Source organism: Anolis carolinensis, chromosome 3, assembly GCF_035594765.1.
Source record: "Anolis carolinensis isolate JA03-04 chromosome 3, rAnoCar3.1.pri, whole genome shotgun sequence".
Taxonomy (NCBI): Eukaryota; Metazoa; Chordata; class Lepidosauria; order Squamata; family Dactyloidae; genus Anolis; species Anolis carolinensis.
In genome coordinates this window covers 163,252,150-163,279,845 of record NC_085843.1, presented here as the reverse complement: position 1 = coordinate 163,279,845, position 27,696 = coordinate 163,252,150, and the positions used below count along the sequence as shown (strand labels likewise).

At 41.5% G+C, this 27,696-nt stretch overlaps 1 long non-coding RNA gene across 1 annotated transcript in view; it reads right to left on the bottom strand.

Moving 5' to 3' along the window:
* The window catches only part of LOC103279472 (uncharacterized), a 99,327-nt gene that overhangs the window by 40,764 nt on the left and 30,867 nt on the right, over positions 1–27,696 (bottom strand). Inside the window, exon 2 of the long non-coding RNA XR_010004449.1 lies at positions 9,243–9,311. This is a non-coding gene — a long non-coding RNA (uncharacterized LOC103279472). The remainder of the gene's footprint in view (positions 1–9,242; positions 9,312–27,696) is intronic.

Sequence of the window (27,696 nt, the reverse complement as noted above, 5' to 3'; positions counted from 1 at the left end):
AGGAGAAATAGGAGCTTTTGTGAAATATTCCCTTGGCATAGCTCGGTGCTTTCAGTCTCATTATTATTGCATTATATGTAGCACAGCTGTTGCTGGTCAGGAGCCAAAGTATTTAATTCTATTAGATACATCTATACAGCTAAGTGATAATCTATACCAGGTTTATAGTACAAGCACTTAATTCTTGGCAGGGAGCAGATGAAGATTTGATACGAGAGCAATAGAGTAGAAGCAACACAGTTGTAGATCAGTGTCAGAAACTGGCCAGAAATCACTTCGGCATTCCTTGGCATACAGGCATTCCAGTGTGGGAAACTATTCCTTCAATTTTTTGTTCTAACATCTGTAAGTTTTAGGTGGGGGTAAAACAAGCAAGAGTGGGGGAAAACACACTGAGAGGAAAACATTTACCTAACATAATACTAACTCTTTCAGGGACTTTCATGTCAGCACTCTTTAAATAATGTAGTTTTCCAAGGGACATCTGGTAATATTTAGCCAACAAAGGTACAGCAGAGATACATTGTGGTCCCTCGCATCTGTGGATGGAGAATAGATGGGCATGGCCTTTGCGGCTCATCACACTAATCCGTTCTAAAACTGCTTACTTTATGAGTCTTGAAAAATGCTAGTTTCAGTGTAGCATCTGTAGCATATATCATGCATGCATTCAAATAATGCATTCTAATCTCATGATCACATAGTCAAAAATCTTCAACTTATGTGAGTTATGACCAGCAAGGGCAATTGCAGATGTAGGCCAAATTCCGCTGCGAGTGTTCTGTTTTATAATGTATTCATCAACTTCTATGGATCTTTTCAAGAATCTGACTTGCGATTGCATTTCACAACCAATTTATGCAATTATTTTAAGGTTGTGCAATGTGTTTTAAGTAATGAAGTGATGGGTTCTGATTCTATTCATTCCGGGGTGGGGTGGGGGGGTTATGTAATTGACATTATATCTTCTCCATTTGTGTTTAAATTGTTTGGGGTAAATATGGAGAACATTATTTCCATTCTTTAAATTTGTGTCATGTTCACAAAATGTTCTGATTTAGCCCTTGTCAACATTTTAAATAATACTTCTTTACGTTTAATGGAAATACTTTATGGGCATGTATATCATCCGCACTAAGGAGCCCCCAGAGGAGCAGCAGGTTAAACTGCTGAGCTGCTGAACTTGCTGACTGAAAGGTCGGCAGTTCGAATCCGGGGACTGGAATGAGCTCCCACTGTTAGCTCCAGCTTCTGCCAACCTAGCAGTCTGAAAATATGCAAATGTGAGTAGATCAATAGGTACCGCTTCGGTGGGAAGGTAACGGCGCTCCATGCAGTCATGCCGGCCACATGACCTTGGAGGTGTCTATGGACAACGCCAGCTCTTTGGCTTAGAAATGGAGATGAGCACCAACCCCCAGAGTCGGACACGACTAGACTTAATGTCAGGAGAAAACCTTAACCTTTAGTTATCATCTGCACCAGGCTAGGAATTAATGTTGCACACAGAAATCGTAAGATATAATTGAACATTTTAGTGCATCATTTTAAAGTGGAAAACCTACTGTTTCTTCTGGTCTGTTACTAATTTACAAATGGATTACAATTAAGTTTACATGGTTATATTGATACTGTGTTTATATGATATGTGCATAAGAAATACAACACACTTCATACTAATTAATCCTGTGTGGATTGTCAAAGTACACGTTAGTCATTTTCTGGGTTAATGTTATGATCTGTGCCAACCTGAACAAAGATGGGGAAAATGTGCATTGTAAGAGAGGAGAGGGCAGGTTGTATGTTGTTACAACTACACAAAATTCTTACACTCAAGAAGTCAATAGTGTAGTCCAACTCTCAAGCAGTGCCACTCTGTTTGTTGTTGCAGTCACATTGGTTTTGTCTAGATCAGCTTGTATTTTTTGATTTAAGGAAATAACATTTAACAAGCGTTCCACCTATTATTTTATTGGCAATGAAAATTTTTATTCAAAATGGAAGAACAAAGGATGTGTTATCTGAATGTTGGTGCACAGAGAAACAGAGTGACAAGCATTTAATTTCCAGGGCTGTTGTATGGATATGTTTTCATCCTGTGGGAGAGATGATGTTGTAAACGGAATCCCCCAAGGGGAATAGCTTGATATAACTTATCATGAAGCCTGGAAACCAGATGGAATAGCTGAGTGCACTGTTCCATTCCTTATACTGAGAACACATTTCCCACTGCTCACTTTCTCTTTGACCTACTTGGTTGCAATGTTGTGTTGATTGATGGCTCCTTTTTATGCCACATTCACAAAAAAAGGGTAAGGTGTTCTGGACACTCCTTGCTGTCAGACCCAATCTCTTTGGACAAGAGGTAGGAACACAAAACAGCAGCAAATAACTACTTGAAACTATTTCCCCAGCATGCACTAGAAATGCTCCCATGGATCAAGATTGCCCAAGAACAAATCTAGGCAGTTCATAAATCCTGAAACATGGAAGACAGCCAACCAAAGTCCAATATGCAAAAGAAAAGATGTGCTTTCTTCGGATACTTAAATTGTGCTTTTACTTTGCTATGTAATGAAATCAATGGTTCTCAACCTTTGGCCATCCAGATGTTCTGAACATCAATTCCCAGAAGCCTGAACCAACATAGACATTGTCAGGGATTCTGGCAATTGAAATAAAAAAAAAAATTGGAGAGTTAAAGATTGAGAAACCACTGACTTGTCATGATTTAAGACTTTGATACAGAATTAACACATAAACACACATGAGCAAAAAAACATGGTGGGCTCAATTGCTCTTAGATTCTATTGTGAGTGCTTAACCCATATGCTATAGGGCTGTAGCCAAGGGCGGGGGGGGGGGGGTTAGTGGTTCAACCCCCCCCCTCCGAAAATGTTCAGGGTTTTTTTTTTTTTTACAAAATCTGGTTTTCTCATGAATTTTAACTGATTAACCAAATTCCTATGTGTATCCACTGAAGTTTATCTGCTTTGAGTGTCCACTGAAGTTTATTGATAGAGCCGGATTTCTAAATTATTTTGTGTTATGGAACTATATTTTTAATTCATAATGTATTTTAATAGTTTTAACTGTTTTATGTGCTGTTTTATATTGGTTTGTATGAGCATCTAATTGTTGCCACTGTTGTAAGCCGCCCTGAGTCCCTTCGGGTGAGAAGGGCAGGATATAAATGTGAGAAATAAATAATACTAAATAACTACTTTTCATGTAGTAAACTACTTTTCATGCTAACCCCCCCCCCCATTTTTTTTTTCTGTCTATGGTCCTGGCTGTGCCACAATATGTTCAGGACAATGCGGCAGAAAGGCATAGGAAAAGAGGTATAATGGAGCAAGCCCAGCTCATTAACATGATGGACAACATCTGCCTTATTTATATTTTGGTTGAATCATACAGCTTTTAGACTGAAGGAGAATTGCAGTGGGGGGAGTGTGTGTATGTGAGTGAGTGAGATCTGTTTTCTTTAGCTAAGGTCCCTTCCACACAGCTGAATAAAATCCCTCATTTTTCTGCTTTGTACTGGAATATACGGCAGTGTGGACTCAGATAACCCAGTTCAAAGCAGATATTATAGGATTTTCTGCTTTGATAGGTAAAGGTAAAGGTTTCCCTTGACGTTAAGTCCAGTCGTGACCAACTCTGGGGGTTGGTGCTCATCTCCATTTCTAAGCCGAAGAGCTGGCGTTGTCCTCCAAGGTCATGTGGCCGGCATGACTGCATGGAGCGCCGTTACCTTACCGCCGGAGCAGTACCTATTGATCTACTCACATTTGTATGTTTTCGAACTGCTAGGTTGGCAGGAGCTGCGGATAACAGCGGGCGCTCATTCCACTCCCCGGATTTGAACCTGGGACCTTTTGGTCCGCAAGTTCAGCAGCTCAGTGCTTTAACACACTATGTCACCAGAGGCCCCTGGTGATATTCAGGGTTATATGGCTGCGTGGAAGGGTCCTGAGAGAGTTTGAGCTAATCAACCCTTTGGATCTTGATAAGAATGAGTATCGGACTATCGCATGAAGCCACTGTTTCATGAAATCACCAATAGTGACAACATGTCAAAATGAGCAACCTTGCTTTTGCACGTCTGTGCATTCATACAATTGTATATTTATTTATTACAATATTTATATCCTGCCCTTCTCACCCAACATTCACCAATTCATTTTCCAATGCTGTATTTCTGTATAATCTTGTAACTCCGCCTTCCTGCACTTCTGCTTCATGTGCTAATTTATATGACTGAATCCTATATCATACTTTATTTAATGTTAGTGAATTGTGACGATACATATTGGGACACTAGTAAGAGTGGCCAATGTGCACTGGAACCAATGTGTATCAGCTTGCTGTTGCCCGCTTTTGGTCCAAAACTATTTAGTTGCTTGTGATTTCTTTTCTTTTTTATTTTATTTCCATTATTTGAAATTTGCTGTACCAATGCTTTTGACACGAAATAAATAAATGTGTATCAGTTTACAATGGAGATCATGCACAATGCATATTGGTTCACAATGTCCATCAGAGCCAGATGCATATTTCAGCCAATATCCATCATTGTATCATGTGCATTACTACACAATTTGCATCGGTACACAAGGCAGATTGAGCATTTTGCCAACATTGCTGCATAGTAACCAAGATAATCAATCTACTGGATACAGACTTTACAAAATTACCCAATTCCAATTCTTGTAAGTCTATTTACAAAGATGTAAGACCCCAACAGGATTCTAGCCTCTTTATTTTGCCAGGAAGAGGAAGACATTTTCCAAGGTTTCTCAGGGGAGGACTCAGCAACATCATGAGAACAGGATGGCAGACGTTGCCATTGTACTAAGTGGTGCCCCCCATTTTGCAATCTACACTGTAGAATTAATGCTGTTTGCCATCACTTTAACTACCATTGCTCCATGCTATGACATTTTAGCACTGAGCCATGGCAGTTAAAGTGGTATCAAACTGTATTCATTCTAAAGAGTAGATCCCCCTCATGTCATTCCGATGTATCAAGGCAGGGGGAGAGAAAGTGGTTACCAGCTCCTCCAAATTGTGGAGTATAGCCAGAATATTAAAGATGCACATCTCTGTCGATAAGATAATGCAACTATATTTTTTGAAAAATGGTCTTCTTTTATATGGACATAGAAATACTTCATTTAAAAGTGTACTTGAGAAATTTTAATTCAATTCTACAGACACAAACATTTCTTAATAATTCTCTAGTCCTAAAACCAATGAGTTCTGTTTCCTCTTAAAATACAGTATCTGGAAAGAGTGGAAAGTGTGCATGTGTGCGGGAAAAAAAGAGAGAGAAAAGACGGTGGGGAGGAATGTTTTTCTGAGATCTACAGACATTTGCATTAATTGGCGGCTGTCTATAGCCTGGGTTTATCGCTCAGCTTTTAATTAACTGTTTCCGGACTTAATCTCGCAAATGTTCTATCTTTGTCCTTGTTTAATCCCGCATTCTAACAGTGAGCTTATTTATGCAGATCAATACTGTTTACAAACATGAAAGCTGCCTGTCCGTTTTTGAACTTTAGAAGGGATGGCATTGGTTATCAATAGCTAAAGGAGCCTCAGCAGGTGGCATGTCAATGTGGAAGCAATCAATATTCACAGAGCAAAGAAGAGAACTTTTTTGGTGGGGGAAGCAGAAGGTGCTTCCTGAACTCTTTGCTGTGTTGTCATTTAGGAGCCATTCTCCCCAGCATTGCCAATTTGAGCCTACTTATTTTAAAAATATTTTGTTAAATAAGAATTCAAACATTAGTTTATGGACTAATGAGCATAGTAAGGTTATGCACAGATTTCCATAGCTGCAGGGAGCTGGGAGCAAACACAAACCTAATTTGGTATTGTCCTCTTCTTCCTCCTCCTCCTCTTCTTGCTAACTCAATAGCAACAGCCTGCCTTTATCCTAATCATGAATTTCCCCCCAGTGAAGATACTAAGACTTTATTTCTGTACCGTAAATGAACTAGACATGCTGTTCATTGTGTGAGTGTGATTAATGCACAGTTTTTGCTATGTAGGTAGAAATAGATTGCATAGGTGAGAGAGGGTATTTTAACTCTTTCCTTGTCACATCTGCCACAGAAATGGCCTGCATTTGCATTTCAAGGCAATGTGCCATTGGCACCAGCTGCAGTTTTTCTTGAAGTGCAAATAGCTGCTTTGGAGAAGCAAACTTTATTGGGACCAAAGAAAGTGTTGGATTCTTTTCCTCATTTTCCATTACCTGAGTCTGTTTAGCTCTTTTCCTCAGCTACTATAAATACACAAAAGATACAGATCCAATGAGATTGTGCAAGTAGAGACAGCTCTGGTTAATACTTGGATGGGAGACTGCCAACAAAAACCAATTGCTGTATTGCAGAGGAAGGACTGAACAAAACCATATCTGAGACTATTCCGTTCCCAAAACGCTTTATAGACTTGCTATAAGTTAACAAGTAATGTGAAGACTGTGCAGAAATAAAGTAGGATCTTCACTAAAGGAAAATTTAGAAGAACCATAGGTAAAGTAAAAGTAGAGGTTTCCCCTGATGTTAAGTCCAGTCATGTCTGACTCTAGGGGTTGGTGCTCATCTCCATTTCTAAGCCGAAGAGCCGGCGTTGTCCGTAGACACCTCCAAGGTCATGTGGCCAGCATGATTGCAAGGAGCACCATTACCTTCCCGCCGGAGCGGTACCTATTGATCTACTCACATTGGCATATTTTCGAACTGCTAGGTTGGCAGGAGCTGGAGCTAACAGCAGGCGCTCCTGCCGCTCCCGGGGTTTGAACCTGGGACCTTTCGGTCTCCAGCTCAGTGCTTTAACGCACTTTGCCACCATGGCCATAGTTAATTACATGTCTTCATTGAGTACACATTACTAATTTCATTAATTACAGATAACTAGTGGCTCTTTGTGTTTTCTCCATTACTATAACTGTATATGTCTAGAACACCTTCATGCAAATCAGAATTATCCATGTCACAGTATTTCAGACTTCTATGTATGGTTGGGAAAACTGGTCAGGAAGAAAATCAAGTCATTTGAAATATGTTGCTGGAGGAGATTTCTATGGATATCATGTACTATTAAAAAGATACACAACTGGGGCCACGAACAAATGAAACCTGATTTGTTCTAGGACAAGAAGCCAAAATGACCAAACAGAGGTATTATGCATACTTCAGAGATATCATGAGACAGCATGACATTAGAGAACTGATAAGGCTTGGTAAAGTGTTAGCAGTAGGAAAAGAGGAATACCTGGATAGTCTCAAGCCACTCCTCTGAATCTTCAAGATCTGCTAATAACAATCTCATCAGAAGGACTACTTGGCCCATCCTATGCCACTTGTTCTCCCCTTTCAGGATGGAGCCCTTCCTATGATGCACATCAACTTCTGGCTGAGCTCCATCTAGAATAGGGAAAGCAAGGGGCATATCAACCAGCACAGTAACATAGGAGAATTCTTATGTTGTCTTACCGGCATTGGGGATGCCGACACTTCTCCCCATGGGATGGGGGAAAGGGCAAGTCGCATGATGTGGGATGTGGAGCGACGGTTTTTCCACGAGCCCTGTTGGGAGCCCATGGGTTTGCCACTATGCATGGTAAATCCATGGGCCTTTGTGATGAGGTGGAAAGTGGATGTCTTTGAGGCCTCTCATTCACATGGACAGTGACATCACAAGTTAAAGATGATTTGATGGCAATTGACAACAACACTGCCCCAATAGAGTAGGAACAGATTGCAAAATAATTGGCCTGTCAGCAAAAGATTGCATATTCAGGATAGATAGTTTAAGAGGTAGAGTTTTGGTTACTGAATTCGTTCCTTTTATTGGCTTGACTGACAGCACATTTGATGCTGTCCTGAACCATGTTAAAATATTCTTCTCTTCCTAGGATGCTAAAGGATGTTTAGAATGAGGTTTTTGCTATACTATTAATAGCGAATTTTTGTAAATCTTGAATATATAATGGGTTCAGCTTATATGATGAAGACAGATTGTGGACCCATGTCACAACCAGAGACCACCACAGAGGCAGGGGGTAAGAGGATTGTGTTAGACACAGCAACTTCAGTATCCCCACAATAGCTCTACACTTCCCTCATTAAAAATAATTTATAACATCTAGTGGACATGTAAATGTTAATCAAAGAACAGGACAACTTTAGTGTATTTTATTCCCTTCCATATCACGAATGGCCTCTCTCAAGCAAATATTTTATTCAATATTTCTTCTAAGACTCATTGTGTGGTCTTGGGCTTGCCAGTATTTCACCCATAACCTGTAAAATGATAATGGCAATGACATATTATTTCACGGGCTGAAGACTGTAAGGTCGAACAGTAGTCATTCTCCCATATTCATCATGGATTCATTCCTGAACTTAATGTGGAATCAAGAAACTGTGACTGATAATGACAGTCTTTATTAAAATGAATAATTTCTGTTGGAAGTTATGGTAGAGTTTCACTGGAGGACCTAAAAATATGGACATGTATCCTCTCTAGGAATTTGCCGGGTCCTCTATAGATACCTCTGTGGTATTTCAGTGGAAGCATACCAAAAACTGCCTGGAGAACCTAGAATATTCCTAGAGAGGGCATATTTCGTTGAATATAGATAAGTAAAATTGTGACTATTGATGCCACAGATGCAGTAGTTATAGTGCAATAGAGATAGAAGACAATCAGCAATTTATTAGGGTCTATGACCAGAATAGCAAGACAATCGTCCTTGAACTACGAGGGATCGCCTACGTGAAGTAAGTTATAGTGTCCAAGAAATCTTTCAAATTAAAAATACTGCATTTCTGCTATATTATAGTATCATTAGCATTAGTAAGATTATATTTGTAAATGAATACTGTGAGGCATCTTGTTATAGAGATATAGTAATTTATAGCCGTCTCCAAAGGTTCCTAACTCTGGAAGAATTTGATCCAGAAATAAAATGCCTCTAATATCTTGCAGTTTTTCTTGTCCTTTCTGCTCTTCTATTCACTGTCACTCTTCAACTGCCCCTCATAATCTCTCTCAAGTCATAACAGTGCCAATGTATTATATGACCTTTGCTACTATTTCTGAGACACTTTCCCTTTGAATGTGACCTGGCAGCAGCTTGGAGGAACTTTTGAACTACTTGCTATGTCATATGCTAAGAAGAAGAAAAAGGAAAAAGAAACTGAAGTATAATAACTATACTGTACCGGAATACATGATTCAGTGCAAAGCCAAAAATGTTCACAGCAAACACGGGTGAAGAAATATATCCAGGACTGTATCAAGAAAAGCAAAATGAAAATCATATTCATTAATTGTAATGAGATGGGATTGATCTGGTTCTCTATTAGCTCATACACAGTAAACACGGTTCTGTATAGGACTGAACATAATTTTAAGTTCTTTCTTTTTCTGGAAACAGCTGTATGGGCAATCAGATCATTAGGCAATTTACTTGGAACAAGAAATCTTTGTTCACTTGCCATGTGCCCATTAAGCTTACTCTACTGTTTTGTCAAGGTGGATACTCTGGACTGGATGAAGTCCTGCATTATTTATATGAGTGGTGATCAAACTGTGTCTTGAAAACTGCAGCTTGAGTTTTTGGCAGCTCACTTAAAGCTCTTGCATCATACAATTTGCAGCGCCCAGGATGCCAATGGACTGGACAAGTCCTTAAAGGCACAAATATTCTAAGAAGTGACAAAATCAGCTGCCTAAAGGCCCTTCCAGACAGGTCCTATATCCCAGGATCTGATCTCAGGTTTTCTGCTTTAAACTGGATTATATGAGTCCGCACTGCCAGATAATCTAGGATATACAAAAAACCTGGGATCACATCCTGGGATATAGGGCCTGTCTGGAAGGGCCTGACAATGAGAGAAAGATTAAAAATAAGCCTCACAGCAGCATAACACAAGCCTGGGGGGAAAAGAATTAAGAAGGGTCTAGGGCAGTAGTTCTCAACCTGGGGTCCCCGGATGTTTTTGGCCTCCAACTCCAAGAAATCCCAGCCAGCTTACCAGCTGTTAGGATTTCTGGGAGTTGAAGGCCAAAAACATCTGGGGACCCCAGGTTGAGAACCACTGGTCTAAGGGCACAAAGTGATATTTAGCTTGGTTGTGGGTTTTAGCGACCACATTTTCCATACCCGGGTGACACGTTTTAACCATTTAAACCAAAAACCAATCAAACGAATGTGATTGAAATTCAGTCTCAATAAAAGAAGTTATCTTGTTAAAATTTCAGCAAACAATATTGTCATTATCCTGTCTATCAATAATAATAATAATAATAATAATAATAATAATAATAATAATAATAATAATAAGAGTTGGTACCATCCCTACTTGTTGTTGAAGAAATAAGGTGATGCATCATCACTGAAATAATTTTCTCCCCAGGAATCAAATTTGGGATTTGGGATCTCATCTGACTGGGTTTTCAGAAATGCAGAGCAGCTTCTAACAGGTCCTAAGACACATATTTCTATGGTCCCAGATTGTACCATGTTTTGTAGTCCTCCATTTCCTCATCTATAAAGGAATTTTATGTTTCTATTTCATGTCATGCTCAAGGCTTGTGCCTGAACGGATCAGCTTTCCCAAGATTTCTTTAAATCTTGGTGAGCAACCAAAAGCTCTTGAAGATAATGTGAAATTCTGAAATCGATCAAAACCAATGAGTGGGAACATCTTACAATGCAAGATATATAAGCTGTTTGGGCATAGTTGTTGATCCAACCATTTCTGCCAAGATTTTATGGAAAGAGCCATTGGTGTATCCTTTTCACTAAGCCTTTTGGTCAGAAAATAGGGCCCCAAAAGTGAACTCTTCATTTAAAAAATAAGCCAGCAATGTCCTTGGGGCTGTACAAGACACACACAAAGGCACTTCTTGCCCCGAGGAGCTTGCTACTTCTTTGCCAGCTCCCCAGGGTGCCAGGTGGCTTAATGAATTAATTTTGCCAAGCGCTTTGAGATCTGGGGATAAAAGCCTTCATAGAAGTGCAAAGTATAATGATTAATTGCCTTTTCTTGGTGGGAAGTTGCCATCCCCCTTTTCACTTTCTATGGCTTGCAAACCGGAGGGAGTATTTAACTTTTTTATACATACACGCACACATATATATACGCACACATACACACACACAAACATCTTTACAAAGTAACAAATTAAGATGTAAATCAGGAGGGCTTTTTTCTTTCACTAATTGGCTGATAATTAATGAACGTGGAGCTGACTGAGCAGATGCTCCTCTTTTTTAAAAAAAGGCAAATTTGGAGTTTCACTATCCCTCATTTTATTTTATTTTTAATTTTGTTTAAAAAAAACAAACACATCAAGAAGACAGTAGCATGTGGCAGGTCAGGAATTAAGCAAAGGTAATTCTATACACTATAAAGAACCAAAAAAAAGGGGGGGGGGGGGTGGATATGTGTACATAATTTACTTCCCACTCTCCCTCTCTCTCCCACACCCTTTTAGATTAACTTCGTTGTATCGGTACGTGTGAGTTCCATGTGTATGTCTAGCTAGCTACTGCTGTAGATATATAGATATGTTCCTCTTCTGCTGCAGCTCATAATTAGCAGCCAGGCCTCTGGGACCTAATTAACCAATTCAATTAACAAAAAAAGCATACAAGTCACCCTGACATTTGTCAGCCATTAGGAGGGATGTTGGGCTGGCAGGTTTTGTCAACGCATTAATGATGATTAGCTCATTTGCAGCTTACTTTTACCCCAGGTGTCCACCTGGAGAGCCTGGCCCAAAAAACCCAACCACAAAAATCTCAGCAAAGAGACGAAAAGAAGAAGGGCCCGAGAAATGGGAGAGCTTGCTGAAATGATGGTGACCCTCAGAAGGAGTCTTGACCTTTCATTGAACGCATAATCAATAAGGGTGGTTTTTCTACCTCCTTCCTTGGTCAAGGGAACTACTGTCCCTTCAGCTGGCTTTGGCGGCTGAGAACCTTTGGAGGAACGGTATGCGGTGAGAGCCAAGGGACTGGTGTTTGCTCCGAGGGCTGAGCAGTCTTGTTTTCAACTTCTTCAGTGGGAGAGGCCCTTACCGCACAGATACCTTCTTGTCAATAGTGCTGTTTGCTCGCGTTACCTCAGCAGGACTCCTTCACTTGGCAGGGGTTGTTTCTCAGCTCCAGCCAAGCTCTTTGTTCTTTGGGATTGATTAACTACAGCACTCTATATAATATAGGCAGATATTTATATAGCTTTTTCTTCTGATCTCTCCTAATTGAGTGCCATTTCCCCAGAAGCTCTGATTTAATAGCAAGTTGCTGATGATTAAGGAAGCAAAACAGCCCCAAACACAGGGACCAAGGTTTTGCCAAGCAAAAAGGGAATTTGTTGGTCTCTCAACAGCTTCACATTGACACCTGGAAGGTTAGGTGTTGTTTTGTTTGTCTCAAACCAGGCTGGCATTGTGAACCTAATTTGAGCACTTTTAAAGACTGCCGACTCCAGTTACCTTGTATCTCCTTGCTATTAAGAGTTGCCTATATATTTTGCAGCAATATATATGGGCAGTAGCTACAAAATTATGCAAAGGTTATGCTGATTTAATCATGATACAGTAGAGTCTCACTTATCCAACATAAATGGGCCGGCAGAACATTGGATAAGCGAATATGTTGGATAATAAGGAGAGATGAAGGAGAAGCCTATTAAACATCAAATTAGGTTATGATTTTACAAATTAAGCACCAAAACATCATGTTATACAACAGATTTGACAGAAAAAGTAGTTCAATATGCAGTAATGCTACGTAGTAATTACTGTATTTATGAATTTAGCACCCAAAAATCACGATATATTGAAAACATTGACTACAAAAATGCACTGGATAATCCAGAACGTTGGATAAGCAAATGTTGGATAAGTGAGACTCTACTGTACCATAATTCATTATTTCTTGTTTCTTAAGATGACTCTAATACGTTTGTAATGCTTGAATATAAAGCAATTCCTGTCTCGGATTCAGTCAGTATTAATATTTTCAGAGTTTAAGCCAAAGTTGATTATGAATTGATTTATGTTTTCTACACCTGTGCAGTCTCCAGTGTCTGTACATTCTCTCTTTGTTGTTACAATTCTTTAGTTACTGATGGAAATATTTTAGTTTAAACCCTTCAGCAATTTTTCTCTCCAAAGAGCTAATCAAAGGAAAGGTTTGAATCTGAAATCAAAACCTGAATCATGTCACTTCTGCAAGTAATTCCTAGCTGGTGTGGATCCATATTATCTTAATTTAGGGATTGGAAAAGTTATTTATTCTACACCTATTTGCAATTTAGGGTTTGGAAAACTTCCAGAATCTACAGCTTGGAAATTCTGGATCATTGTCGTCCAAAAAGCAAAGATTCCCAGTAGCGAATAAAATGCATGTGATAGCTGTTAGAGAAGGATGTGTCATGTCATAAGGTGACACTAGGTATAGTGTCCCCACTGGAATTCCTCGCTTTTAACTTGTCTTGTATGTTTCACTATTTGCAAATTATTCAATAAAAATTATATATATAAAAATAAATAAATAAGGTGACACTAGGTATATAAGGTGGAAGAAAGCATCTAATACCAGTACTCATCACATTTATGATATAAAAATTCTAAATCAAAATCACAGAGAAAAATTCACAAATCAAAATCAACTTCTAAAAGTTTGCAAGTATAATCTTTTGTTTTGATATTATCTTCCTACCTTTAAAAATAGCTGGTTAATTAAATACAGCCTAGGTGGTATGTGTGGGTAGGTGGGATGCTGTATAGAAGCATCTCACCAAGGGGAATTTGCTAAGCAAAATATTCAAAATCACAAAAAACTCTTGCCCAGGTTTAAGGCACTAAATTTGAAACTCATTGCTGATGTAACCGCAGTTGGTATTCTCTTACTTGCTTCAGATAGCTCATTTGTAAGATTTATTTTTATCCATGATAACATTTCAACAAAGTTCTGGAGATTTTGTGTGTATGGACTGTCACATGCACAGATCTTCATTTCCTCTATCAAGTTTGTTCATTCAAACCGGGAGTTCATTAAGATATACCACACATGACAACTTCTTGCCATCCCTATCCAGTCAGAAGAGAAAGGGTCACCATTACAGTTGGAAAAACACACTGTATTCAGGTGATGTTGTGGTGCTGATTTGATTTCTGATCATTCCCTTTGAAGATTCTAAAGACCTCATCACAGTCAAATCCCCCCCCCCCAAATTCCCACACACTTCAAAAACAGTTCATTGTTGTTGTTTATTTGTTCAATTGCTTCCAACTCTTCATGAGCTCATGGACCAACCAACGCCAGAGTTCCCTGTCAGCCGTAGCCACCCTCAGCTCCTTCATGGTCACTTCAAGGATACCATCCATCCATCTTGCCATTGGTTGGCCCCTCTTCCTTTTTCCTTCCATTTTCCCCAGCATCATGGTCTTCTCTAAGCTTTCCTGTCCCCTCATTATGTGGCCAAGGTCCTTCATCTGTGGCTTTAATATCCTACCCTCCTGTGAGCAGCTGGGCAATATTTCTTTGCGTATGGACTGGTTGGATCTTCTCACGGTCCAAGGCATTCTCAGAATTTCCCTCCAACACCACAGTTCAAAAGTGTCTATATTCCTTCGCTCAGCCTTCCTTATGGTCCATTCTCACATCCATAGGTTAATACAGGGAATACCATTGCTTTAACTATGTGGACCTTTGTCGCCAGTGTGATGTCTCTACTTTTCACTATTTTATCAAAGTTGGTCATTGCTCTTCTCCCAAGAAGTAAACATCTTCTGATTTCCTGGCTGCAGTCTGCGTCTGCAGTAATCTTTGTGCCTAGAAATACAAAGTCTGTCACTGCCTCCATGTTTTCTCTCTCTATTTGCCTGTTATTAATCAGTCTGGTTGTCATAATCTTGGTTTTCTTGATGTTTAACTGCAACCCAGCTTTTGCACTTATAAGGCTCCTCAGCTTTTCCTCGCTTTCAGCCATCAGAGTAGTATCATTTGCATATCATTTGCACAACCCGAAAGCTCCGTATTGTTCAGAATGCGGCAGCCAGGCTACTCACAAGAACACCCATGAAATGCCACATAACACCAGTGCTGCAGCATCTGCATTGGCTTCCAACTGATTACCGTGGTCTATATAAGATGCTAGTTCTGACCTTTAAAATTCTTTACGGCCAGGGCCCATCGTACCTTAGGGACCGTCTCTCCTTCTCCCATCATCGGAGGTCTCAACGACCATCCCAACGAGACTTACTTTATGTACCGGGTCCTAGAGAAGTGCACTTGGAAAGGACCAGACACAGAGCTTTTTCTATTTCTGCCCCTGCCTTATGGAATGCCTTGCCGCCCTATATGAGAGCCATGCGTGAGTTAGGGCCTTTTGCCCTAGCACTCAAGACCTGGGTCTTTACTAGAGCTTTTAATCTATGTTAATTTTATCAATATTTGTATGTATGTATTTTTATCCTTTACAATTTTATCTTGTAAATCGCCTAGAGCATCGTGGATGGAGGGCGATTAATAAGTAATTAAATGATGATGATGATGATGATGATGATGATGATGATGATGATGATGATGATATCTAAGGTTGTTAATGTTTCTTCCAGAAATTTTAACTCCAGCCTTGGACGAAGCAAAATGGAATCCCCTCAGGAAGGTATGGCAGGGTACAAATAAAGTATTATTATTAAGTATTATCCTATCTATGAACTTTCTCTGAAAATTGGGAGGAAAAGGAGAAGAGCCCAGAGAAGTTGTGTCTGCTCTATGGATAGTTGAGCTAGAGGTGAGAGGAGGAAATCCTTTGTGATGGGGGATAAGTAAATTCTCTTCTTTAAACATGAACTCCCATGCAAAGATTATTTTCCCTGCTTTTCCGTTTCCCTCATTTCCCCCAGCTTCGTCTGATAAAGTCCTAAGAGTGCATCTGCACTGTAGAATGAATGCAGTTGGAAACCACTTTAACTGCCATGGTTCAATGCTATGGATTCATAAGTGATATAGTTTTACAAGGTTTTTAGTCTTTTATGCCAAATAATGTTGATTCCTCACGAAACTGCAAATCCCAGTGTGTATGAAAGTACATTTTGTTTCTGGCATCATTTCCTGAATGGTCATTTCATTGAGTCCAGGAAAAGCAACTTGTATATTACCCAGGAAATATGTGTGTATCTCACACTGTGTGTATGTATTGTGTGTGTGTAAAATTGCACTTATACACACAAAAAGGAATTATTTTTAGTAGAGACAAGTGCACGACTGATATCAAAGAAATGCCCACCCGTATTTAATTGCTTTCATCTCACATATCCTTGCATATTCACTAATTGTACTGGGTTAAAAATTCAGTCAGAGAGACAGACAAACATACAGACAATGTACACACGTACACCTCCCTGATGTGCATCATGAAGCTTCTCTCGGTGCCGATGGAGCCAAACATTTCATACAGGAACGCTACAGAGGGCAAGATAACTATATAGAATTGGGACTATTCATGTATTAACAATACAGCTGTGGCAGCCCTTTATTGTCGCACACATTGTTAAATCCACAAAGAGCAACTGGTAGGTTAAATCTATTTTAGCACAGAAAGCTTGACAAAAATCCTTGCCACCAAGCATTTGATACTGATCACAGTGTCACATCAGGGAACAAGAGCTCAAAAGGAAAAGTCATTTTTTTATTTCTGAACTTTAGACGCAAAGACTTCTCCTCTGCTCTGGCTCCCCAGGTCCTAGTTCTCTTAGTAGGAGGTTTTTTTTATTATTTTTTTGTACACCACTCAATGAGACTAGGGTTTTTTTTCTGAAAAGAAAGAATCACAATACCGCACAGAAGCAACAGAGGTGAGCTCAGAACGTATTCGGTGTCCATACTGGGCTCTCAAGGGAAATCAAATCAAATCCAAACCTAAAGAATTACACCAAAAAGGTGTGGCTGGCAGCTTCTCCTCTTCCTGTTGTGTTGACACTTCATGGCACCATTATGAGATCTAACTATATATTAAAACCAGACATGAACACCAGGTTTAGTATTTATCTATTTGAGTCATAGCATTTGGTGAGGGAAAATGTTTTAGATGCAGTACGTCCAACAGGTTTGTTTTACCCTCCACGGACTGGCAGTCTTGTTATCTACCCATCACAAACATGCTCATTATTACTGCACATGGATGGAAGACATTTTGCATAGGGGTTGCTTTAGATAAATAGATAAAGCAGTTCACACAGAGATACCATGTTTTCTTTTTTAAATAGAAGACATCCACTCCTACACTGCACTGAACTGCAGATATACTGTGCAATGGGAACTGTTCGGCTGGAGAAAAAAAAAACCATATAAATTAGGGAAGCAATAATGGGGGATGGGGGAATCAGGTAAGTTTTGAAATTTCATTCAAAGCCAATTTAGATGAAGTCCCACTGAGTTCAAATTTAGATCGTAAAAAAAAAATAGGCCAAGCAAGTTTTGTTTGTAGGAGAAATGGTAGACACTGTCAACTTTCACACATGGTTGGGAAACTAGCCTGATCAGTCCAGATAACTTTTAAAAGTTTGCAAGTATAATAGTTTATTTTGATATTATCTCCCTACCTTTTAAAATAGTTGGTTAATTAAATGCAGTTTAGGCAGCATGTGTGGGTAGGTGGGATGCTGTATAGAAGTATTTTACAAAGGAGAATTCGCTAAGTAAAATATTCAGAGGACAAAATGTCTGTTTACATTTAAAAGGTAAAGTTTTCCCCTGACGTTAAGTCCAGTTGTTTCCGACGCTGGGGGTTGGTGCTCATCTCCATTTCTAAGCCGAAGAGCCGGCGTTGTCCATAGACACCTCCAAGATCATGTGGCCGGCATGACCGTATGGAGTGCCGTTACCTTCCCGCCGGAGCGGTACCTATTGATCTACTCACATTTGCATGTTTTTGAACTGCTAGGTTGGCAGGAGCTGGGGCTAACAGCGGGCGCTCATTCCTCTCCCTGGATTTGAACCTGGGACCTTTTGGTCCGCAGGTTCAGCAGCTCAGTGCTTTAACACACTGTGCTACCAGAGGCCCCCTGTTTACATTACTAAATGACAAAGTGGGTAGTACTGAAAAATAGATTGGCTGCTCATATTGGCGGGTATTTCTGAGACATCCTCTGACATGCTTGCAAGATACTTTAGTAATAAAGTCAGTTGTCTCCAGAATGATTTCACCTCTAGATTGGAAACACTGGGGAGATGCTTGAGGTAACCACTAGTCCAGTTTTGGAGATTGAATTGTATTATCCAAAGATTATGGAAAAACTGCTTAGAGAGATCTTGAGTCTATGTTAATTTATAAACATTGCTAAGGGGGCTGGTGGTGAAAGTTGTTCATGTTTTCATAAGAACGTACTGGTACTGGAAATAGAAACATGGATTTTAATAATAGGCCTTCACCACTCTAGGTAATTACTGAACAGTCTAAGGATTAGTGGTTAGCCTTTGCTGAGTGGTGGAGTGAGTGGTGCAAGTCCTTCTGGATGAATCTAATAAACTGGATACTTTGCAGGTTTAATTTTGTGACAAAAGCCATTTGGATTTCTTTGGTAGACTCATACTCTAGTAACCACAGCTAGCACAGCGGGTTAAACCACCAGCTACAGGAGATCTTGCCAAAAGGAAGGTTGGCAGTTCCAGTTGCGGGTCAGGGTGAGCTCTTGCCATCAGCCCTAGCTTCAGCCTACCTAGGAGTCAAATACAGCAACGTGAGTAGATAAATAGGTACCACTTTGGCTGGAGGTAAAAGGCGTCCCTGAAAACATGCCGGCAATTCAATCAGGAAGGCATAAATGGACAACAGGCTCCTCGGAATGGAAAAACAAAAGAACAGGACCTCCCCATGGCTGAGTCGAGCACAGCCTCTAGACGCTGGAGGTGAAAAAAAGAGGGAAGCCTTGCCTCTGTTTATGTACTGTCTGTTTTTGTTGTCAATTATATAATGGCATTGAATGTTTGCCATATATTATTTATTTATTTATTTATTTATTTATTTGCCCCATTTATACCCGAAGGGGACTCAAGGCGGCTTACACATGGCACAATTTGATGCCCCAAAACACATATAAAATCAAAGCTTAAAATATTAAATATTTAAAAAAACTAGACATAAAAATTTAAACATTACAACAGTTAAAAATCACGCCAACCAAAAAATCATGGTCTAAAGCCATTCCAAGGTCATCATACATTTTAGACATCCATTCTTGCACTGCACAGTTATCCAAAAGCTTGATATATGTACCCTGTAATCTGATCTGAGTCCCCTCATGGAGATAGAGTGGAATATAAATAAAGGTTATTATTATTATTATTATTATTATTATTATTATTATTATTATTATTAACCATACTGGGGGGTCTGTCCCATTTCATTCTTCTGGATCACAACAGCATTCAATCGATACCATTAACCAAGATATACTCCTGTAGCTAATACTATCGTCTGATCATATTTAACTCAACATTCATAGAAGAAGAAACTCAGGAACTATTACATGGCCCCTTGGTCTGTGTGTTTCCTCAGACAGACCTTTATTTTGTTCTCTGTGCTCTTCAATATGTATCTGTGGACTTCATCTCATAGGATAATTAAAATGTTTGATATCGTAGGTTTCTCTTAAACTTCACCACACCCCGTTTTGAAATTAAATGGAAGATTTTCCTACCCATCACACCTAATCCTTCTCTCTGCCTTCTTTAAGATTTATGTTTGATTTACCATCAGATGGTAAAGACTTGTTTCCCCCACTGTCCCCTGTTTTCTTTTCTTTTTTCTTTTAAAAACTTTTTCTCTTTGTAATCTTGAGAGTTTAACTTACAGCCCAAAAAACTCACAACAACATTTATAGAGGGGTTAGTCTTACATTGCAGAATTGAGAACAGGAAAAAGGAGGGAAATGAAGCTTTAGTTCTCTTACATGTCTCTCTCTGCTAGCCTTTTGATAGGCAAAACAAAAGCCTGACAGTACAACAGAAGTTTCAGAGAGGCACTTGAGAAAATAGTAGCGAAAGGACTTTAACGAGAAGGGAAATAACAGGAAGAATGTTGAAAGAGATAAGCATAGGATTGCAATCATTTGCTATGTTTTTCTCCTGAATGTTTTGAATATCTTTGAATGACAGAAGAAAGGAATCAATATTGCCCATCTTGTTTCCTCCCTCTGTAGTGACATCATCATCAGGTGTACAAATGGGAGAGGGGGGATTGAGCATTTTTACACGCTTCTACATTGGTAATTGAAGGATGTCAATTGCTAACAAGCTTAAGAATTATCAGGAAAACCCACACTTTAGAAATGGCAAGATATCTCTACCCCACATTTGAAGCTTGTGTCGTGTGAAGGGCATAGTCAGTTGCAGTTTCTTAAGAGTATAGAAATGCTGATTTTATTGCATGTGATGAAGTCACGTGACTCACCAATATGTCTATGAAGTCTATTGTGCTTTGTACCTCGCAGACATTGATCTTAGGGGAAAATACACTAGAAGCAATGCCTGATATATATACATATAATATAATATAATATAATATAATATAATATAATATAATATAATATAATATAATATAATCTATATATATATATATAAAAGGGTAATGAAATTTCGGCCTAGGACAAAACAACAAAACTACACATCCCAGAAACACTAAACTTGGCAGCACAATCCCTCATCCATGCCTCTACATTCATACAACAAAAAGCTCCACCTACTCCAGAAAACGGCCAGGCTTTGAGACTGCAAGGCTATTCCCTGCTATTCCACCTGGCCAACAAAGGATTCCCATAAGCCACAGCAATGCGTGGCCGGGCAAAGCTAGTATAATATAATATAATATAATACAATACAATACATAAACATTTCTTGGAGCTCCACAAGAAACTTTTGTTTCAAAAAGGGCTCCATGGCTGCAAACATTTGAGAATCCCTGCTCTTCCCTATGCTTCTATAATATACATTATAAATTACAATAAAAACTATACAGCCAGATTGTTAATTGGGGCTGTCTACAGAAGCACACAAAATTCTTGTAGCAACAGAGCTAGTATGGATGAGATCTACATAATGATTATGATATAGTGAGATGTTCAGAACTTGTGTGATCTGGTGTCAGAATAGGACTTTGGGAGACTAGAGTTCAAATCTTTTCTCAGCATAGAAACTTACTGGTTGATCTTAGACAAGTCGCATGCAAAAGGAAGGCAATGGTAAAACTTCTCGAAATAAATAATGCCAAAAAACCCCTGTATAATAAAGTCTCTAAAAGCTGGAATTGACTTGAAGGCACATAATAACAACAACATAGCATGTGAGAGAAATAGCTAATGAAATAGGTGAACAGGGATTGAGAAATTATCCTGTAGATATAGAAAGGAATTTGAAATGGGAAAACTAGCTTGTTTGTGGGAAGTTATCTGAAAAAAATATGTGCAAAACTATGAGAGGCCATATTTCAGCTAGAGAACAGCATTAAAGATAGAAGAAGAATAATTCTGTGTTTGTGCCTGTGTTGTTAGTGCAGGAAACATCTGGCTACCAGCGAAGCAAATATTTTTACTTGAGTTCTCAAAGCCAGTGAGGGCTCTGGGAAAAAAAAGGCTAGTGTTACCACAGCATATGTGTTATTGCACACTCCCTGAGATATTCAACGGCTCCTCAAAGGACTGATTGATCAACAGAATGCCAAACCACTACTGAAAAGCAAGGTGTTTGGCAAGAGAAGCCACACTAAGGGACTTGGCAAATACCATGTTGCTTGTGTTAAAAATATTTGTTGTTTGTTTTGCAAGCTGTTTGTTATTGTTTGAATTTTGCGGTCTAATTCAAGCTTGTAAGAGATTTATGGGGAAGAAAACCAAGTCATGCACCATTTGAGTTGCCCCCTGAACGTCACATTTTAACAAATGTGCATACAAACTACACACAATTATTTTGTGGGTTCAGAAATCAGACACTGTACACTTTGATCCAATTCAGATACGTTTGCATTGGAAAAATATATTTTGGACCGGTACTATATGGTCTTATACACAAAATGATGTCATTTTGAGTAGTAAATGAAATAATAAGAAATGGTCATCAGCTCTGCTGTAGTGACTATACTCACTTTTCAGTTTTCTATGGAAAAAATATATTACTAGACACCAATAAACGGACATTTCATGATTGAGGATTTTATTACACAGCAATTGTGCAATTCCTGAAAACAGCTACATGCTGGCATGAGCACCTTCACTATCACATGTCTCTTCATACATGCAACCCGAGGATTTGCCAAGTCTGTGGCCCTGCACTGATACTTCTGCTTAACCTCATAACTCTGCAATTTCACAAATCTTGGAATACTGAATTTAAGAAATCAAATGCTACTACATCCTTGATCATTTGCGTGTGGGAGGTGGGAGAAGAAGGGAATTTCTCCCCAATGTCACTGTGCTTCAGAACACAAGTGAAACTGGCACATCATACCAAGTTAGTGGTGGCAACATGTTATGATTAACAGTTATGGACAAGTTTTGCAAAAAGGAGGCAGATTGGCAATGGAATGTGCAGAACATCAATGCCAGTTTTCCTCCTTTGTGTGATAAAATCTGTTGTGTGTGTTGTTGTTCCTACTTCTGCTTTTATTGTTGCTGTTTATTCCTTCATAATATTTAGTGTTGGTTTTTCATGGTCTGGATGTATCTCCTTGTTTAACTTTCTACTGAAAGAACATAGGTACTTCAGGAAAGCCAAACTCAAAAGTGTCAGAACCCTGCTACTAGAGCCTGTATGTGGCTCTGAGTTTCAGGGTCACTGACATTGATAAGACACCTGCGTCTCAGGACTCGGAGAAGAAACGGCTGCTGGACTTGGCGGGGAATTTGCGCGGGGTTTTACTGAGCGGGAAGAGACTTTTCAAATGAGGGGGAGGGTATATAAAGGATGGTTGGCCGGAGTCTCCCATTCTTGGCTTTTCTGATGTTTATGTTTCCTGCAGTAAAGTTTCTGGTGATATCACAGAGAGTCTTGTGTGTTCATTCAGGAGCGGCTGTGGTGAGCTGACACTAAGCCAAGAATTTAGACACCATCCCGCTGTAGCGGTGAGGTGTAACATGCAAGTGGAGGATGAAGAGCTCTTGGGCGCAGGAGGAGGAAGGTCGGGAAGGGCCACTCCCGAGCCGGACGCTGAGTTCCACCAGCTGGTGGCCCTGGCGTCATCCACCGCTTATGCCCAGCCAAATGGGGTAACCCAGAGGCGTGGAGTGGTGCGGGGAGACAGCACCGGAGGAGAGGAAGGTTCACCTTCCCCAGGCCCACAAAGGATGGTGTTTCTGGAGGAGAGGATGTCGGCGATGGAGACCACCCTGGCAGTAATGTCGAGGGCGATGGAGCGCCTGGTGTTTTTGGTGGAGCCAGAGAGAGGAAGGGAACTTCGGGCTGGCTCAATGTGGGACGTGAGCGTGGGAAGCAGCCAGGGCTTTGCAGACCTCCCAGCACCGAAGGGAAGGGAAATGCGAAAGGAGCCCGGCGCCCGGCCCAAGACCCAAACAAGCCTGACGTGGGTGGAGGAGAGTGACGACGAAGGGGAAAAGCCTCCGAGAATCCCGGCTACGCTCCCAGCTGAGACCCTAGTGCCCCTGGCGAATGCCGGGCGTGGCACAGGGCAAAGAGAAACAGCAGCGGGGCCCACTGGTCCGCAAGGGGGCTTGCGACGGGCGGAGAATTGGGGATTGCCACCACAGGGACCCCTACCGAGACGAGAGGAACTAAGGATCGAGTTTGGGGGAGAGTCCTCTGAACTGGATTTTTTCCTTACCACGGTGAGGGGCTATATGGAGGACAATGCTCACACTTTTAGAACGGAATCCAGCCGGATACGGGCCATTGGTGCAGTGTTGAAGAGGGGAGCGGCTAGCTGGTACGTTCAGCTGCACGCGCGGCGCGACCCATGTCTGGGGTCAGTCCGACGCTTTATGGGGGCCCTGGAGACCCGTTTCCGAGATCCATTGGAGCAGATCCGGGCGAGGGAGAAGTTGAAGACCGTCTCCCAGGGGCAGAGGTCGGTATCTGAGTATGCGGAGGAGTTCCAATGCCTCGCCGAAAAGGTGCCGGAATGGTCTGCAGTGACAAAGATGGAACTCTTCAAAGAGGGGCTCAGGCGGGAGATCCTCTCCTGGGCGGTGCATCGTGATGAGCCTGACACACTGCGCAGATGGATTCAGCTGGCGGGGCGCGTCGAGACATCGCTGGCCCAGGCGAGGAGGCACCGAGGAGCGCTACAGCAACGGCCGCAGATGAAAGAGGGGAGCCGGAAGGAGGGATCAGCCCCAGCCGGGAGGAGAGCGGAGCCGACAGGGAACGTGAGCGCCAGCAGGAGTGGCTGCTTTGTGTGCGGCCGGTTGGGCCACAGAGCTGCCGAGTGCTGGCAGAGAAAAGGGGAAAGCGGAGGCCAGCCCAAACCAAGAGCCGTGGCAGGAAAACGCGCTGAGGAAGAAACACCGATGAGGCACCATTCGGGGGGGTTGGTAAGTCAGGACAAAGCTATGATAGTGGTCCCCATTCAGCTTGAAAATGGCAGCAAACAAGCAACCTGCAAAGCGTTTGTGGATTGTGGATGTTCCAGGAACATCATTTCCCCTGAATTAGCCGAGGGATTGGGATGCGAAAGAACGAACCTAGAATCCCCAATAGCATTTTCGCAGTTGGACGGATCCACAGCATCAGGATCGTTAGCTAGGTACAGTGCCGAAGATGTAAAGTGTAAGATAGGGAGTTGGGAAGGAAAGGTGTCATTTGTGATATCACAAATAGCCAGCTATAATGTTATACTAGGCATGCCGTGGCTGGGGCAGGCCAACCCGCAAATCAACTGGGAGGATAAGAGCATGATTTTCGGGATGAGTTTGGAAGAAGGGAGCCAGGAAGTTGAGAGGGAGCCGGGGAAAAGGGGGGAGGAAGACTCTATCAGAATAGCAGAACTGGCAGATAAATTACCCCCAGAGTATCGGGATTTTGTGGACGTGTTTGACGAGAAGGAAGCAGACAATTTCCCCCCGAAGCGGAGAGTTGAAGTGAAAATAGAGCTAGTCCCAGGAGCAGAGCTTCCCAAGGCAAAGATATACCCGATGTCGGCTAGGGAAAAGGAGGAACTGAGAAAGTACATTGATAAAAACCTAGCGAGGGGTTTCATAGAACCTTCGAACTCCCCTTTAGGGGCACCTGTGTTGTTTAGGCGGAAAAAGGACCAAACGCTGAGGCTCTGCATTGACTACAGGGGCCTGAATGCAATCAGTACTGTAAATAAATACCCTCTACCTTTAGTGAAGGACTTGATCGCCCAGTTATCGGAGGGACAGATATTCACTAAATTGGATTTAATTGAGGCTTACCATAAATTGCAGATCAAACCAGAGGACAGGTGGAAGACGGCCTTCTCCTGCGCCTTCGGATTATTCAATTATTGTGTGCTCCCATTCGGTTTATGCGGGGGAGGGGCCGCGTTCATGCAATTAATCAGCGAAGTGTTGCATCCATTATTGTACAAGGGAGTCTTTATTTTTTTAGATGACATATTGATAATGTCTCGGACTAAGGAGCAACACGTAGAACTAGTCAGGGAAGTCCTACAAAAGTTGAGGGAAGCGAAGCTGTATGCGAAGCTTGCCAAGTGCGAGTTCAATAAAGACCAGATAGACTTTCTGGGGTATAGGATTTCCTCCCAGGGAGTGGCGACGGACCCTGCGAAGGTGGAAGACGTAAGGGGGTGGGAAGCCCCCAGAACACGGAAGCAGCTGCAATCCTTCCTGGGGTTCGCAAACTTCTATAGAACATTTATCAAGGACTTTGCGCGCCTCACTTTGCCGTTAACGGATTTGTTAAAGACTAAAGGCAGGGGAGAAACAGCCAAAGTGAAGGCCCCAGGGGCCAAACTGACCTGGACAATAGAATGCCAGGAAGCTTTCGAAGCCCTTAAAAAGCGTTTTACTGAGGAGCCTGTCCTACAGCACCCTGATATGTCTAAGGCTTTTGTACTACATTGCGATGCGTCAGACCGGGCATATGGGGCAGTTCTGCTGCAGAAAGACGAGGGGGGGAACCTGAAGCCATGTGGCTATCTGTCAAAAAAGTTTAGCGATACAGAAAAAAACTGGCCGATTTGGGAGAGAGAAGCCTTAGCGATTCTGAAAGCACTAGAGTGCTGGAGACACTTTCTGGAAGGAAGTGGAACACCGTTTGAGGTGTGGACTGATCATAGAAATTTACAGTATCTGAGATCCCCTCGTAAACTATCAGCGAAGCAGATTAGATGGGCCCAATATTTCAGCCGTTTTGATTTCAGACTCAAGTTCTTCCAGGGGAAACACAACATACTCGCTGACGCTCTCTCTCGGATGCCTCAGCACGGGGGAGGAATTCAGGCATCTGAGGGGAGCCTTTTCCTAGATAAGCAATGGAGCCTGGCAGTACTGACCCGAGCACAAGCGGCCAAAGAAAACAAACGTACTGCCATTTCCACGGGGGGAGGAGAAATATGGGAGGAAGAGTTGAAGCGAGCATATGGAATGGACAAATGGTTACAAACGAACAAAGAACAGGGAGAACTGTGTGGGGATTTGGTGTTTGTTAATAAGAAATTGTATATTCCTGAATGTTTAAGACAAGAAATGTTAAGGAAATGCCACGATAACAAGGGTGCAGGTCATCTAGGCCCCACCAGGACTATTAAACTGTTGGCCAAACAATGCTGGTGGCCCGGAATGAGGAAAGACGCCAGGGGGTACGTCACGCAGTGTGAATTATGTGCAGAGGGAAAAACACCACCTGGGAAGCCCCAGGGGCTATTGCAGAAGGTGGTGGAGCCCATGAGGCCATGGGAATGCGTGGCAATGGATTTTGTAGGCGAACTACCCCCCAGCAGAGGCCACAGATACATTTGGACAATATTGGACCTATTCTCAAAACAGGCACACTTTGTGGCCCTGCCAAAACTCCCCTCGGCTGAAAAGCTCGCTGATTTGTATGTGAAGCATGTATATCGCCTACATGGGTGTCCCGACAAAATAATTAGCGACCGGGGAGTCCAATTCACTGCAAAATTTTGGGGAAAATTCTTACAGCTGTTAGGAGCGGAAAGGAATCTGAGCTCGGCTTTTCATCCCGCAACCAACGGGGGGGTCGAACGTACCCAACAGACACTGTGCCAATTCTTGAGGATGTACACCAATTATAGACAGGACGATTGGGCGGACCTTCTTCCGTTTGCTGAGATGGCTTTTAACGGGGCCGTACATTCGGCCACAGGTCGTGCCCCATTCGAAATAGTATACGGACAGGAGGTGGCACCTTTCCCCAGGCTACCCGAGTGGAAGGAAGGAGAGGGCCAGACCGACAAGGAATGGCCGGCCAAAATTAAGCAAGGGTGGCAGACCATGGTGGAGGCATTGCGGGAAACACAAAAGAAGTACAAGCTCTTTGCAGATCGTAGGCGCCGAGAGGGGGACAAATTGGGCGAAGGAGATTTGGTTTGGCTGAGCACAAAAAACCTGAAATTGGGGTTCCCATCTAAGAAATTGGCCCCACGCTATATAGGGCCGTTCAGGGTAGCGAAAAGAATAAACGAAGTGACCTATGAGCTGAGG